This window comes from Stomoxys calcitrans, chromosome 1, assembly GCF_963082655.1.
Source record: "Stomoxys calcitrans chromosome 1, idStoCalc2.1, whole genome shotgun sequence".
In the NCBI taxonomy this organism is placed as follows: domain Eukaryota; kingdom Metazoa; phylum Arthropoda; class Insecta; order Diptera; family Muscidae; genus Stomoxys; species Stomoxys calcitrans.
Genome location: NC_081552.1, coordinates 222230546 through 222247342, shown reverse-complemented (window position 1 = coordinate 222247342; position 16797 = coordinate 222230546). Strand labels below are relative to the sequence as shown.

General features: G+C 39.6%; 1 long non-coding RNA gene across 2 annotated transcripts in view; it reads right to left on the bottom strand.

The window, feature by feature from the left end:
- Nucleotides 1-16797, bottom strand: part of LOC131998166 (uncharacterized) — a 265958-nt gene that overhangs the window by 123771 nt on the left and 125390 nt on the right. For both annotated transcript variants that reach the window (XR_009398635.1, XR_009398631.1), the window contains exon 3: nt 6544-6620. This is a non-coding gene — a long non-coding RNA (uncharacterized LOC131998166). The remainder of the gene's footprint in view (nt 1-6543; nt 6621-16797) is intronic.

Genomic DNA, 16797 nt, shown 5'->3' with positions numbered 1-16797 from the left:
ATCCGATTTTGCTGAAGTTGGGCATAGCGGGTTATGTTAAGCTCCTCGACATCTCTCTTGAATACGGCCAAGATCGGTCTAGATTTGGATATAGCTGCATATATCGATCTCCCGTTTTAAGGTTTTAGACCCAAAGACTAGATTAGGTTGAAAAGAGGGAGCAGATATTAATCCGCCTCATGCCACTATGGTGAGGCCAACGAAGCGCAGAGGTTATCAAGTCCGCCTATGACGCTGAACGCCTGGGTTCGAATTCTGGCGAGACCATCAGAAAAACATTTTCAGCGGTGGCTTTTCCCTCCTAATGCTGGCAACATTTGTGAAGTAATATGCCATGTAAAACTTCTCTCCAACGAGGTGTCGCGCCGTTCGAACTCGGCTATAAAAAGGAGGCCCCTTAAACTTGAATCGGACCGCATTCATTGATAGGTGAGAAGTTTGCCCCTGTTCCTTAGTGGAATGTTCACGGGCAAAATTTGCATTTGCATGCCACTATGGACATATACCTATGCCAGTAATCGGCTTGTTGTGCGCTCTAAATACAAAAAAAGTAACCTCGAAGAAGAAAATCAAAGTTAGAAATTCCGTGCTACTTACAATAACCTTTATTGTTTTACATGCCACTCCCCTAAGTTGGTTCATTTTTGGTATAGTGTCCCCACCACCCCACATAGGAAATGCTCCAACGTCTCCCCAACTTCCCAGCAAGCACATATGCTATCACTTGCCGCACCGATTTGGCATAAGTGACTTCATAGTTCTATGTGTCCCGTTACGACACCAATTACCGAGTGTAGTCGAAATCGGACTATATATGGATGTAACCGCCATATGTACCGATCTCCCGATGTAAGTTCTAACGCCCATAAAAGGTGCATTTTTTATTCGATTAACGAGTTACAATGTGTTACACCCGTACATAGCCTTTTCGAATATGGTGAAGATCGGACTATATTTTGATATAGCTGCTATGGTTTCTTAAAGGATTTCACTGTATTATGACAAAAGGCCGCACTTGATGCCTTTTTACTTGTTTTTTTTTTATGAAATCTTTGTAGAAGCATTGTTTGCTAACAATAATTTTAAGATTCGCAAAGTCATGATAAATGCTAGAAATAATGAATTTCTGAAATTTCATCATATTCGGACAAGGGAATCGAGCGTCAAGCTGCAATTCAACAGCAATTTTAAAAAATTGAGCTGTTTTGTATAAATTTTGGGCAAAACCCATGGTGAAAGTTCGAGCTTTTGTTAAAAAACGGAGTTTTAGTCTTAAAAAATAGCCCAGCTTCCTTTTAGCCCCCAACACTTACTACGCCACACTTCATCTTTGTGTTCTTAAGGAACCCATGCTGCTGCTTGTGGTGCCTTCTGCCAAAGTTTAACAATAAAAATCCTAGTAAAAGCCAAAAATAGGGTATGGGAGCCAAGTGAAAGGAGATGTTGCGATCTCTAGGAGGAACCTTTGAATAAAACAAAACACCATACACAACAAAAAAAAAAAAAAAACTATTGATGGACGTGCCATGTTTTTTGCCATGGTTTTATTATTGTGAAGCTTCTCTGCCTTTTAGCCTCATTTTGTGGCATCCTACCTTCTGACACTCTGGTTGTGAACTTTTCAATGCGGCTTTTGGTTTTTGTGCAGCATTATGCCCCACACCATAGCATACGACATCATCACACGACCATATGCCACATGTCCCCATTGTTATGGTGTAGCTAAAAATGCCATCGTTGGTGTCGCGGAACACACGAAAAGTACTTAATTAATGAAATTTCGTGCTAAACTCTTTGGATAGAGGATATTGGCTGTTAGTTTTTTTTTTTGTTTTGGTTGCTAGCTGACTTGTATGCACTATGGTTTGGCAATTGCCAGCTAAAACGAGAAGAAAAAACAAACGTAACAAAAATTCAAAGCAAAAAGCCAAGCAATCTACTAAATTGGATATTTTAGTGACTCTGACCATTTTGGTCCCTATGTTGCTGATGGCCTTTTCTGCTGTTGATTTACAAATGCCGTGATTGCAAATAACTCTCTTTCGCTCTCTCTCTCTCTCTCTCTCTCTCTCTCTCTCTTTGTCTCTCTCTGCCAGTACAACATAACGATGGGTGTCTGTGTGCTTTTTAAATAATTTGTTTATACAAAGCCCAAGAGCTATTACAACAAACAGACGTTGTGGCGTATGAGTTATGAGTTGCACAAAAACGTAAATCATACGTGGGGTGGGCTCGCTTAAGCTGAATGCTTGTTTATAAATAAACATCATGTCTTCGTCTTTGATTTATGTTCATAGAATTTAGAATAAAAATAAAGTTTCATTGATTAAAATTTATTTTTGTACAATATTTTGACCAATAAATTAAATCCCATTGGCTTTTTAAGTTCATTAATATGGAGGCTACCGTAGCGCAAAGTTTAGCATGTCCGCCTATGACGCTGAACGTCTGGGTTCGAATCCTGGCGAGACCATTAGAAAATTCCAGCGGTGATTTTCCCCTCCTAATGCTGGCAACATTTGTGAGGTAAGTAAAACTTCTCTCCAAAGAGGTGTCGCACTGCGGCACGCCGTTAGGGCTCTACTATAAAAAGGAGGCCCCTTATCTTTGAGCTTAAACTTGAATCGGACTGCACTCATTGCACTCATGTGAGAAGTTTGTCCCTGTTCCTTAGAAGAATGTTCATAGGCAAAATTCGCAAATTCGCATCTCCCACAACTTCTTGTACCACCGAGCAGATAAAAAACAAGTAAAAAGGCGTTAAGTTCGGCCGGGCCGAACTTTGGATACCCACCACCTCGGGTATGTATGTAAACCACCTTTCCTCAAAATTGGTGAAAATAGCATATCTTATGTCATATAGCAGTTATATCGAAATATGATCCAATTTGGACCAAATGCTGATAAGTACAAATCATTGTTTAATTGTGTATAACAAAATATTGGTATTTTTAGTTGTTATATCTAAAAATAAACCGATCTGAACTATAAACGACACGGATGTCGAAAAGCATAACATAAGTCAGTGTGTCAAATTTCAGTGCAATCGGATTAAAAATGCGCCTTTTATGGGGCCAAGAATTTAAATCGAGAGATCGGTCTATATGGCAGCTATATGCAAATCTTGATCGATCTAGACCAAATTGCAGAAATATGTGGAGGGGCTTAACTTAACTCTTTGTCCCAAATTTCGGCAAAATCGGACAATAAATGCGCTTTTTATGGCCCCTAAACCTCAAACCGAGAGATCGGTCTATATGGTAGCTATATCCAAATCTGGGCCGATCTAAGCCAAATTGAGGGAGAATGTTGAAGGGCCTAAGATAACTCACTGTCCCAAATTTCCGCAAAATCGGATAATAAATGTAGATTTTATGGGCGTATGACCCTAAATCGGAGGATCGGTCTATGTGGCAACTATATCCAAATCTGAACCGATCTGGGTCAAATTGACGAAGGGCGTTGAAGGGCTAAATACAACTCACTGTCCCAAATTTCAGCAAAATCAGATAATAAATGTGGCTTTTATGGGCCTAAGACCCTAAATTGGAGGATCGGTCTATATGGCAGCTATATCCAAATCTGAACCGATCTGAGCCATATTGACGGAAGATGTCGAAGGGCCTAACACAACTCACTATCCCGAATTTCAGCAAAATCGGATAATAAATGTGGCTTTTATGGGCCTAAGACCCTAAATTGGAGGATCGGTCTATATGGCAGCTATATCCAAATCTAAACCGATCTAAGCCACATTGACGAAGGATGTTGAAGGTCATAACACAACGCACTGTCCCAAATTTCAGCAAAATCGGATAATAAACGTAGCTTTTATGAACCTATGACCCTAAATCGGAGGATCGGTCTATATGGCAGCTATATCCAAATCTGGAGCGATCTGGGTCAAATTGACGAAGGATATCGAAGGGCATAACAAAATTCACTGTATCAAATTTCAGCAAAATCGGATGATAAATGTGGCTTTTATTGGCCTAAGACCCTAAATCGGCGGATCGGCCTATATGGGGGCTATATCAAGATATAGTCCGATTTAGCCCATCTTCGAACTTAACCTGCTTATGGACAAAAAAAGAGTCTGTGCAAAGTTTCAGCTCAATATCTCTATTTTTGAAGACTGTAGCGTGATTTCAACAGACAGCCGGACAGACGGACGGACATGTCTAGATCGTCTTAGATTTTTACGCTGATCAAGAATATATATACTTTATAGGGTCGGAAAGGGATATTTCGATGTGTTGCAAACGGAATGACAAAATGAATATACCCCCATCCGTCGGTGGTGGGTATAAAAATGGAGAAAGTTGGGAAACACAACTTTGAGATAGTCAGTAACTTTATCTACAGCGGCAGCGCCGTAGCCGAAACGAATGACACCAGTTTTGAGATAAAACAAAGATGCTACATTGGACTAAGTAAGCAGCTCAGAAATAAGGCCACTTCTCGGCAAACGAGGATGACACTCGACAAGACATTGATACTACCCGTGCTGTTATATAGTTCTGAGACATGGGTTCTTGTAAAAGCAGACGAGGCAGTGCTTGGAGTGTTTGAGAGTAAGATTATTTGTAAAATATATGGACCAGTTTGGGTTAATGGAGAATATAGGCGTCGTATGAACCACGAGCTGTATGAACTGTATGACGACCATAGCGTAGTTACACGCATCAAAATACAACGTCTGCGTTGGCTAGGTCATGTTGTCAGAATGAATGAAGAAGCTCCAGCAGAGAAGTCTTTTGAAGGCAAACAAGGTGGAACACGCAAATCGGAAAGACCAAAAGCCCACGAGCATATACATGGGAGCTATATCCAAATCTGAACCGATTTCTATGAAATATACCAGTAATATCGAGAGTCATAAGAAAATCCTTCGTGCCAAATTTCAAGAGCATCGGTCAAGAAATGACCATTTTATTGCTGTATTACTGCAAATCGGACGAACATATATATGAAAGCTATATCCAAATCTGAACCGATTTCTATGAAATTCACCAGTTGTATTGAGAGTTATAAGAAAATCCTTCCTGTCAAATTTCGAGAGCATCGGTTAACAAATGACCATTTTATTGAATTTTTACTGCAAATCGGACGAACATATATATGAGAGCTATATCCAAATCTGAACCGATTTCTATGAAATATACCAATAATATCGAGAGCCATAAGAAAACCCTTCCTGCCAAATTTCAAGAGAATCGGTTAACAAGTGACCATTTTATTGCTGTATTACTGCAAATCGGACGAGCATATACATGGGAGCTATATCCAAATCTGAACCGATTTCTATGAAATTCGCTAGTAATATTAAGAGTCATGAGGAAATCCTTCATGCCAAGTTTTGAGAGAATAGGCTACCAACTAACCATTTTATTGCTATATTACTGCAAATCGGACGAACATATATAAGGGAGCTATATCCAAATCTGAACCGATTTCTATGAAATATGCCACTAATATCGAGAGTCATAAAAAAATCCTTCCTGCCAAATTTGAAGAGAATCGGTCAACAAATGACCATTTTATTGCTGTATTACTGCAAATCAGACGAGCATATACATGGGAGCTATATCCAAATCTGAACCGATTTTCATGAATTTCATCGGTAATATTGAGAGTCAAGAGAAAATCGTTCCTACCAAATTTCAAGAGAATCGGCCAACAAGTGACCATTTTATTGCTGTATTACTGCAAATCGGACGAACATATATAAGGGAGCTATATCCAAATCTGAACCGATTTCTATGAAATACAACACTAATATCGAGAGTCATAAGAAAACCCTTCCTGCCAAATTTCAAGAAAATCGGTTAACAAATGACCATTTTATTGAATTATTACTGCAAATCGGACGAACATATATATGGGAGCTATATCCAAATCTGAACCGATTTTTTCCAATTTCAAAAGGCTTCGTCTCTAGGCCGAAAAACATGCCCATACCAAATTTGAAGACGTTCAGATGAAAATTGCGACCTGTAGTTTGTACACAAATTAATATGGAGAGACAGACAGACAGACGGACATAGCTGAATTGAATCATAAGGTGATTCTGAGTCGATCGGTATACTTGTCCTGCGTCTATCTCTCCTCCTTTTGGGTGTTACAAACAAATGCACCAAGTTATAATACCCTGTACCACAATAGTGATGTAGGGTATATTGTATTCGGTGCAGGTTATATTATATTCAGCCGGACCTAACTTAGCACACTTTTACTTCTTATTTCCCTAGTTTGGGGCAATAGTCAAAGACGTCATTGGATAAGGCTTTTTCAAATATTCCATGGAGTTTTTTGAATTTCAAAGAGAAGAGAAGAAAAAAATTCTTGTCTTCTCACTACCTTTCTCCTAATTAAATTCCTTGATGCTGCCGTGGGCTTGAGTTTTCCCATTTTTACTTTTTTTCTGTCTTATCCTTTGACACAAGAGTCGACGATAAACATTTTGCCAACTAAGTGCAGTTCGTATCGATTTTCAATAGAAAATTAATTGAAAACAATCTTTTGTCGATTACAAAACCTTACCTCTATGCGAAGTGTTTTAGGTTGCCTTCACCTTCTCGTTGCCCCATGCAATTGCAGATGGTTGGAATTGATTAAAGCTGAAATGAAATATAAAAGAACGAGAAATCAGATAAATGTTTGAAATTAAACACAAGGTGCATGAGATAAGCACTAATCTCATGTGAGTTTCCTGCAATTTTAATTAAAAATGTTTTTTTCTAATCGTAATGGAGTTTCAAAGAATAACAAACAACATTTTAACTTGGTTCCTGAAAGACAAACTTATTTTGTTTTTACAAACAATTCGATACCATGGCGTAAGTTATCATAAATTAATGAAAAGGGTTAAGAATCACACTTTGAGTCGTTATAGCCATATCTGCCTGCATGTCTATGTATTATACCCACCACCGAAGCATGGGGGAATATTCCGTTGCAACACATCGAAATATCCATTTCCGACCCTATAAAGTTTGTATATTTTTGATCAGCGTAAAAATCTAAGACGATCTAGCAATGTCGGTCCGTCAGTCAGTCCATCCGTCTGTCCCTCCGTCTGTCCGACCGTCCATCTGTCCGACCGTTCGTCTGTCCGACCGTCCGTCTGTCCGACCGTCCGTCTGTCCGACCGTCCGTCTGTCCGATCGTCCGTCTGTCCGTCTGTCCGTCCGTCCTTCCGTCTATCTGTCCGTCCCACTGTCCGTTCGTCTGACCGTCCGTCTGTCTGTCAATCCGTCCGTCTGTCCGTCGGTCTGTTGAATCAAGCTACAGTCTTTAAAAATTGAGATATTGAGCTGAAACTTTGCACAGATTCTTATTTTGTCCTTAAGCAGGTTAAGTTCGAAGACGGGCTATGTCGGACTATATGTTGATATAGCCCCCACATAGATCGACCCGCCGATTTAGGGTCTAAGGCCCATAAAAGCCACATGTATTATCCGATTTTGCATGAAATTCGGGACAGTGAGTTGTGTTAGGCCCTTCGATACCCTTTGTCAATTTGGTTCAGATCGGTCAAGATTTGGATATAGCTGCCATTTAGACTGATCCTTCGATTTAGGGTTTTGGGCCCATAAAAAGCGCATTTATTGTCCGATCTCGCTGAAATTTGGTACAGAAAGTTATGTTAGGATCCTTGATACTTCCTGGAATAGGGCACAGATCGGTCCAGATTTGCATATAGGTGACATATAGACCGATCTCTCGATTTAAGGTTTTGGACCCATAAAAGGCGCATTTATTGTTCGATTTCGTTGAAATTTCGGACAGTGATTTGTGTTAGGTCCTTCGATATCCTTCGACGAGATAGGTTCAGATTTCGATATAGCTGCCATATAGACCGATCTGCCGATTTAGGGTCTTAGGCCTATAAAAGACACATTTATTATCCGATCTTGCTGAAATTTGGGAAAGTGAGTTGTGTAAGGCCTTTCGACATTCATCTTTAATTTGTCCCAGATTGGTGCAGATTTGGATATAGCTGCCATATAGACCGATCCGCCGATTTAGGGTCTTTGGCCCATAAAAGACACATTTATTATCCGATTTTGCTGAAATGTGGTGCTGTGAGTTGCGTTAGGCCCTTCGACATTCTTTTTCGATTTAGCCCAAATCGGTCCAGATTTGGATATAACGGCCATATAGACCGATCTTTCGATTTAAGGTTTTGGGCCAATAAAAGGCGCATTTATTATCCGATGTCGCCACAATTTGGGACGGTGAGATAAGAAAAGCACCTCGACATGCTTCTGCAATATGGTCCAGATCGGTCCAGATTTGGATATCACGGCCATATAGACCGATCTTTCGATTTAAGGTTTTGGGCCCTTAAAAGGCGCATTTATATCTAAATTATGCATTTTTCACCGAATTATGACGAAAGGTGGTTTACATATATACCCGGGGTGGTGGGTATCCAAAGCTTGGCATTGCCGAACTTAATGCCTTTTTACTTGTTTTTATATTGAAACTAGCTGGACAGAGCCCGCTCCGCTACGTGAGTAAACGTGGTGCGTTAAATTGGCCCCACTTCGTCTTCCTCGTGAACAGGCATGTTTCAGTCTTCTCTGGGTCAGCAATGAGACCTCTGGGTCTAGCCCAGTCATATGCCATATGCAAGATCCTTTCGTCCCTTCTGCATAGCTCGTTCGAATCCTTACCCCTTAGAATTATTATAACATCGTCTGCGTAGCAGACGGGTTCAAATCCCTCCTCAGTCAGCATTCGTAATAGGATCCTCAATAATCAACATTAGATTCGAACTCTACTGTCATAGACCTTTCGTTTAATTTCCATATTATCCTGAACGGTGGGTGTGCCGTTCCACTAAGGAGCAGGGACAAACTTCTCACATATCAATGAGGGCAGTCCGATAAAAGTTTAAGCTCAATGATAGGGGGCCTCCTTTTTATAGCCGAGTTCGAACGGCCTGCCACAGTGCGACATCTCTTTGGAGAGATGTTTTACATGGCATAGTACCTCACAAATGTTGCCAGCACTAGAAGGGGAAAACCACCGCTAAAAATTTTTTCTGATGGTCTCGCCAGGATTCGAACCCAGGCGTTCAGCGTCATAGGCAGACATGCTAGCCTCTGCGCTACGGTGGCCAGCCTCTATGCCAAATGTATATATCAGATTCGTAGTCTAGTCCCAAAGAATTTCCACCATTTTGTGACGTTGGAAATTCACGCCCGTTGTGGCTGTTTTTGGGGTTGGAGAAGCCCCATAGATAACTTGGACCAAATTCTTATTTCATATGTGTACTCAACTTCCAAATAACTTTCATTTGACACTAATATTGTCCCAAACGGCAAATATGTCCTGTTGAGGGTCTTTTGGGGGGTTGGGAGCGAGCCTCTGACACCAAGGAATAAATTGTTATTTAAACTTTTTACTCTACTTTTAAATACCTATCATTTGATATCCATATTGTCCCAATCGGTAAATATGTCCTGCTGGGGGGTTTTGGAAGGATGGGGAAGCCCCTCAGACACCAAGGAATACATTTTTATTTCAGATTTGTACTCTACTTTAAATATCTTTCATTTGATACCCAGATTAACCAAAGCGGTAAAAAAATCCAGTTGGGTGGTGTTATTGGGGGTGGGGGACCCCCCGACTATAAGGGTGACATTTTAATGCCAAGTTCGACGTTTAATTGCGAAATATTTTTCATTTGATACCCATATTGTCCCCGACATTTAAGGTGACATTTTCATGCCAAGTTCGTACTTTAATCTTAAATAACTCTCAGTTGTCCTGTTGGGTGGTGTTTTTGGGGGTGGGGCAGCCCCATTTGGGTTACCACAAGGTGGCGTTCGCTTAAATCGATGCACCCATCTCTGGGAACTATACGTTGATAACTTCGAATGTGAACACCCTTATATTTTTTGTAAGTAAAAACCTTTAAACTGAAGTTTGTAATTCAATATCACCGCATTGCTAGACTAATCATTGGTTAAACTCTTTAGGTATTAAGATTTTCCTAAGTTAATAAAGTGATAACATTTGCTTTCAATATCTTCCTTTCACAATAGGGAATTTTTCCCCCACAACGCCGCAATTTAAGCCATATTGTTATTATGGCTAACTCCAAAAGTAATACACCTTGCAATGCAAACATTCTTAATATGAACACTTCAATGCCCTTTCTTGTTCTTTCGCAACTTATGCCAGCACTTTAGTTTATAGCAATTTTCATCGCCTTTTGTTTTGGCAAGTTTTGCCTCAATAAAAGTCTCCTCTTGCCCTTCTTCCCACTCTCGCCGTCTTAATAATGAAATATTATAAACTATCTTAAGAATGTTCATCAAGTTTGCTGCAAGAAAATCATAGAAAATTAAACACTCTCTTGAGTCCATGTGAAGTGCATTTTGAGGATATGCCAAGGAGCAAATGTTGCAAATTGACACAAATTGTTCAAGTCAAAGATGCATCTCTCACTCTCTCTCTCTGCAACCAATAAGCACTTAACGGTGTGTAATGCCAGCATGAATTCATGTTTCCACACTTAAGAAGTTTTAAGTGTTGTTGTTATTGTTATTGTTGATGTAGGACAATCAAAGATAATTTTGTTGCAGAAGGCAGAAGACAGAAGACAGTAAACACAGAGGTCATATGTGAGGGAGAGAGAGAGAGGGAGAGAGAGAAATAAAGCAGGCCATAGTAATGGGTTGAAAGTTTATTATGCTGACAACAGCTATAAATTATGATGATTAAGATTATGTTGAGATAATACAATACAGAGTCTTAAGTTTATTATAGGGGAGGGAATATTATGGGCGGCGCGATATTTAAGACTGAAAGGACTTTTTGTTAAAAAAAAAGCCTTGACCAGCTTCCTAACCTTTAAATAACCCGGGCCTTGAGGTAAATTTCCATAATTACTACAACAAAACACCTCACACAAAAAATTTTGTTAAAATAAGACCAAAATTGTGAATTCTTGAGCCTTAAAAGGCCAGTTATATATGGCAGCTATATCGAAATCTGGATCGATTTTTATGAAAAATTTATTGGGACGTCAAATAAAACACTTTACCCAAATTTGTTAAGCTAGCACAAAAACTGTGGCTTCTACAGCTTTCTAAGCCATATCGAATGAAATATATATACGGTAGCCAGGGACGTAGCCAAGGAAAGGGGGTCCGAAATAATATCTTCCAAGACAAAATTTCAATAAAATATTCTGTCAAGAGATATTTTAAAAAAATATCCGTATAGACTCAAAAACGGATGAACCGATTTCCATGAAATGTTCACAGATGGCAGCGTTTGAGCCCCCGGTGAAAATAGCGTACTACATGTTTTTTGATATCTGAAGGGGGGGCGGACCCTCCCCCATACCCCAATTTTCAAAAACCCAGATATCGGTGATAGGTGCACCGATTTAAGCGAAATTTTGTATGCCACCTTATGGTAACCCAAAAACATGAAATTGGTATAAAATTTTAGGGTCAAATCACCTGGGGGGACGCCCCATCCCAAAACCCACTCAAACGGACGTGTTTACCGATTGGGACAATATGTGTATCAAATGAAAGGTATTTAAGAGTAGAGTGCGAACTTGACATAAAAACGTCACACAAAGTGTCGGGGGGGTCCGCCACCACTAAAAACACCACCCAATGGGACACTTTTACCGCTTTGGCCAATATGGATTTCAAATGAAATGTATATACATAAAAGAAGAGTACACATCTGACATAGAAATTTATTCCTTGGTGTCTGAGGGGTCTTTCCACCCCAAAAGGCCCCAGCAGGACATATTTACCGATTGAGACAATATGGGACTCAATGGTATGGTATTAAATATTTGATGGAAGTACTTAGAAGGCCGCCCCAGGCCCAAAACCACCCCAAAATAAAAATTTGTACGATCGGGACAATATGGGACTTAAATGAAAGGCATGTGGGAGTATAGAATGAATATGATATCTAAAATTGGCTCCAAGTAGCCAGAAAGCCGTCCCAAGCCCAAAACCACCCCAAAAGTAACGCCAAAAATCAAAATTAAGCGATTTGGACAAACCGGGACTCAAATGAAAGTTTTTCGGGAGTAGTATAGGAATATGGTGTCAAAAATTGGATCCTAGGGTCTTACGCTAAGGGTACCTCCCATAATACAAAGTAAACCGATCGGGACAATATAGGCTGCCCAATGAAAGCTATTCGAGAGTAGAGTATGAATATGATATTTGAAATTGGATCCAAGGATCTAAGGAGTCGACCCAAGCCCAAAACCAAACAAAGTCAAGGTGGACTTTGGCAACAATATGGGACTTGAAAGTTTTTCGGGAGTGCAATACGAATATGATGTTAAAATTGTATGCAATGACCTAAGACGCCACCCCAAGCCCAAAATCACATCAAAAGTATAGCCCAAAATCAAAAGTGAACCGATGGGGACCATAGGGGACTCAAATGGAAGGTATTCGAGAGTAGAGTAGGAATATGATTATCGAATATTAAAAATTGGGTTTAATTACCAAAACCGTCACAAGTAGGCTTATTACACCATCATGACAATATCGGACTGAGATAAAAGTTTTTTTGGGAGTAGATTACGAATATGGTGTTAAAAATTAGGTTCAAGTGATAGGAGGTTGCCTAACCCTTAAAACACCTACCAAAATGTGAATATTTGTCTCTCATGGCTATATCGGGTTCAATAAAAGGAACTTGGTAGCAGATCAACAAATTGTACTAGGGAGTTACATATGGTAGTAAGTAAGATACTTACTTTTCGCGTGGTGCTAATAAAGGTGCAGCAGAGCGGGCCGGGTACCGCTAGTCTTATATGTAAAAATAAATTTGTGTTTGTTTGTCGGTTTGATTGTTTGTTCCATAAAGACTCAAAAGCGGGTGTACCGATTACCTTGAAATTTTCATTGGTTGCGTAGTTTGGTCTGGAAGGAGGCATAGACTATATAATTTTTTGGTATCAGGAGGGGGGCGGACCCTCCCCCTTATCCGAAAAGTACTATCCAAAAATAAAAGTACACCGATCGGGACAATATGGGATTCAAATGAAAGGTATTCAAGAGTAGAATACGAATTTCATAACAAAAGTTGGGTCCAAATACCTGGGGGGCCGCCCCAGTCCCAAAACCCCTTAAAATAGGTTTATTTTACGATCATGACAATATGGGACTCAAATGAAAGGTATTCGGGAGTAGATTACGAATATGGTTAGGAAGAAGGAATAAACTTTATAATTTATTGATATCGGAAGGGGCGGACCCTCCCCCTTACCCCAAAACAACGACCCAAAAATAAAAGTAGACCGATTGTTACAATATGGGACTCAAATGAAAGGTATTTAGAAGTAGAACACGAATTTTTTAAGTAATTTAGGTTCTCATTTCTTTAAGAACCTGTCTGATTTGGCGGATGTGAACATTCGCAAGTTATTGGGCTTTTTAAAGCGATCTGGATGGTTCAACGGTAGGAAATAGAAGCCATCTTCCTTCTTCTCTTCCTGTGGCATCACAATGGACGAAAGCGACTAAGTGAGTCTGATGGCGGACTGGCACTTAAACCTAACCTAACTTAACTGGGGGGCCGCCCCGAACCTAAAACACCCTAAAATAGTTTTATTGAACGATTGCTACAATATGGGGCTCGAATGAAAGGTATTCGGGAGTAGATTACGAATATGGGCAGGAAGGAGTTATAGGCTATGTAATTTCTTGATGCTGGAAGGGGGCGGACCCTCCCCCTTTACCACCAAAAACGCCACTCAAATCGAAAGTGAACCGATAGTGACAATATGGGTATCAAATGAATGATATTGGAGAGTAGAATACGAATGTGGCATAAAAACTTGGGTTCAAGTATCCAAGGGGTCGCCAACCCCAAAACTTGCTCCATACAGACATATTGAACGTACATATCTATATAGGGCTCAAATGCAAGGTATTCGGGAGTAGACTACATATATGACATAAAAAACGAGGTCCAATCAATTGATGGTCGCCCCATCCCCGATAAGCCTCCAAATGGGATGACAATATGAGGTTAAATTAAAGATATAAGGTTGTGGACTGCCAATCTGATATTTTTATTCTGCTCACAGATCTAGCGGACCACCTCTCCCCAAAACAGTCGATCAATCCTAATGACCTAACGGGACACTGTGTGATTTATATGTATGATTTATGTGGGGATACAAATAAATGTAGATCGTCATACCCCCCAAAATTATGACGTTCAGCGTGACGTTGCCAATCTCACCGCTAAGATTGCAACCATTTTCAGCCCATCGATAGACAAGACCAAACGACGTGCTTCTGGGCAAAACTTTTTTGTTCAACAGTTTTACATGGTTTAATAGTAAGAACTATCGCCACAGCACCAAATATACAGACAGGCAAATTATTGGGTTGCCCGAAAAGTAATTGCGGATTTTTCATATAGTCGGCGTTGACAAATTTTTTCACAGCTTGTGACTCTGTAATTGCATTCTTTCAGTCAGTTATCAGCTGTGACTTTTAGCTTGCTTTAGAAAAAAGTGTAAAAAAAGTATATTTGATTAAAGTTCATTCTAAGTTTTATTAAAAATGCATTTACTTTCTTTTAAAAAATCCGCAATTACTTTTTGGGCAACCATAGTTCCTTTGCACAGAAAATCGACTAAATGATTATATAATAGGTAGTCAAATAGACTACTACCACATGATGTTCCACTCCAAGCGAGTAGAACTAACATTTAAATTAGCTTCATCTACTGGCTGATTTCAATTGGATTTAGTTGATCCATTTGGATTTAGTTTATCCAACTGAAAACAGCCAATAGATGGCGCTAATTTTTAGAAGCCAACATGAACAGAGAGTGGGCAAAAATGCCAAATATTTTGGTTTCTTTATTACTAAGGTCCCCAAATTGAATAGATTAGGAAAGAACGTAGTCCCTATTATATTTCCTGTAAACGGTTTTAGCTCAATATTTCCCAGTTGGCCACAGTGGGGGCATTTACTCTGAAATATTTAAAATCATATGGAAAAATTACCAAATTTTGCCAAAAAAAAATGGCCAATATCTTGGTTTCGTTAATACTTAGGGCTCAAAATTGAATAGATTTCAATAGAGCATAGTCCCTATTATATTTTCTGGAAATAATTTTAGCCCACTGTTGCCCAGTCGGCCACTGTGGGCTTTTTGCTCTGAAAAGTGGAGCAAAATTTTGCAAAAAAAGGGCAAAATCTTGGTTTCTTTAACACATAAGGCTGCAGATTGAATAAATAAGGAAAGATCGTAGTACCTATTATATTTCTTCTAAACGGTTTTTGCCCACGATTTCCAAGTGGGCCATTTACTCTGAAAAATGGGGCATCATCATATGGAAAAATTACCAAATGTTGCCAAAAATGGCAAATATCTTGGTTTCTTTTATACTTAGGGCTCCAAATTTAATATATTCCGATAGAGCGTAGTCCTTTTTATAACTACGGTAAGCTGTTTTAGCCCACTATTTCCCAGTCGCCCACTGTGGGCCATTTAGTCTGAAAAATGGGGCATCATATGGAAAAATTACCAAATTTTGACAAAAATGGCCATTATCTTGGTTTCTTTCATACTTAGGGCCCCAAATTGAGTGGATTCATAAAGAGCGTAGTCCCTTTTAAAACTACGGTAAACTGTTTTAGCACACTATTTCCCAGTCGCCCACTGCGGGCCATTTACTCTGAAAAATGGGGCATCATATGGAAAAATTACCAAATTTTGCCAAAAATGGCCATTATCTTGGTTTCTTTCATACTTAGGGCTCCAAATTGAGTGGATTCGTAGAGAGAGTGGTCCCTACCATATTTCCTGTAAACGGTATTAGCCCACTATTTCCCAGTAGACCACAGTGGGCCATTTATTTTGAAAAATGGGGCATCATATGGAAAAATTACCAAATTTTTACAAAAAATGGCCATTATCTTGGTTTCTTTCATACTTAGGGCTCCAAATTGAATATATTCCGATAGTGCGTAGACCCTTTTAAAACTAAGGTAAACTGTTTTAGCCCACTATTTCCCAGTCGCCCACTGTGGGCCATTTACTCTGAAAAATGGGGCATCATATGGAAAAATTACCAAATTATGCCAAAAATGACACTTTAGGCTCCAAATTGAGTGGATTCATAAAGAGCGTGGTCCCTACCATATTTCCTGTAAACGGTATTAGCCCATTATTTCTCAATAGACCACAGTGGGCCATTTACTCTGAAAAATAGGGCATCATATGGAAAAATTACCAAATTTTGAAAAAAAAAAAAATGGCCAATTCTTGGTTTCTTTCATACTCAGTGCTCCAAATTGACTAAATGCAGACAGCGCGTGATCCCTATCATATTTCCTGTAAGAAAATTTTGGCCCACTATTTCCCAATTGACCACAGTGGGTCATTTACTCTGAAAAATAGGGCATCAAATAGAAAAATTAGCAAATTTCCCCAAAATATGCCAATAACTTGGTTTCATTAATACTTAGGGCTCCAAATTGTAAAAATTCGGAAAGAGCGTGGTCCGTATTATATCCTGTAAACGTGGTTAGCACGCTATTTCCCAGTTGGCCACAGTGTGCCCATTTCTTCTAATGAGTGAATTGCAAATTTTGCCCATGAACATTCCACTTAGGAACAGAGGCAAACTTCTCACATATCAATGAGTGCAGTCCGATTCAAGTTTAAGCTCAATGATAAGGGGCCTCCTTTTTATAGCCGAGTCCGAACGGCGTGCCGCAGTGCGACACCTCTTTGGAGAGAAGTTCTACATGGCATAGTACCTC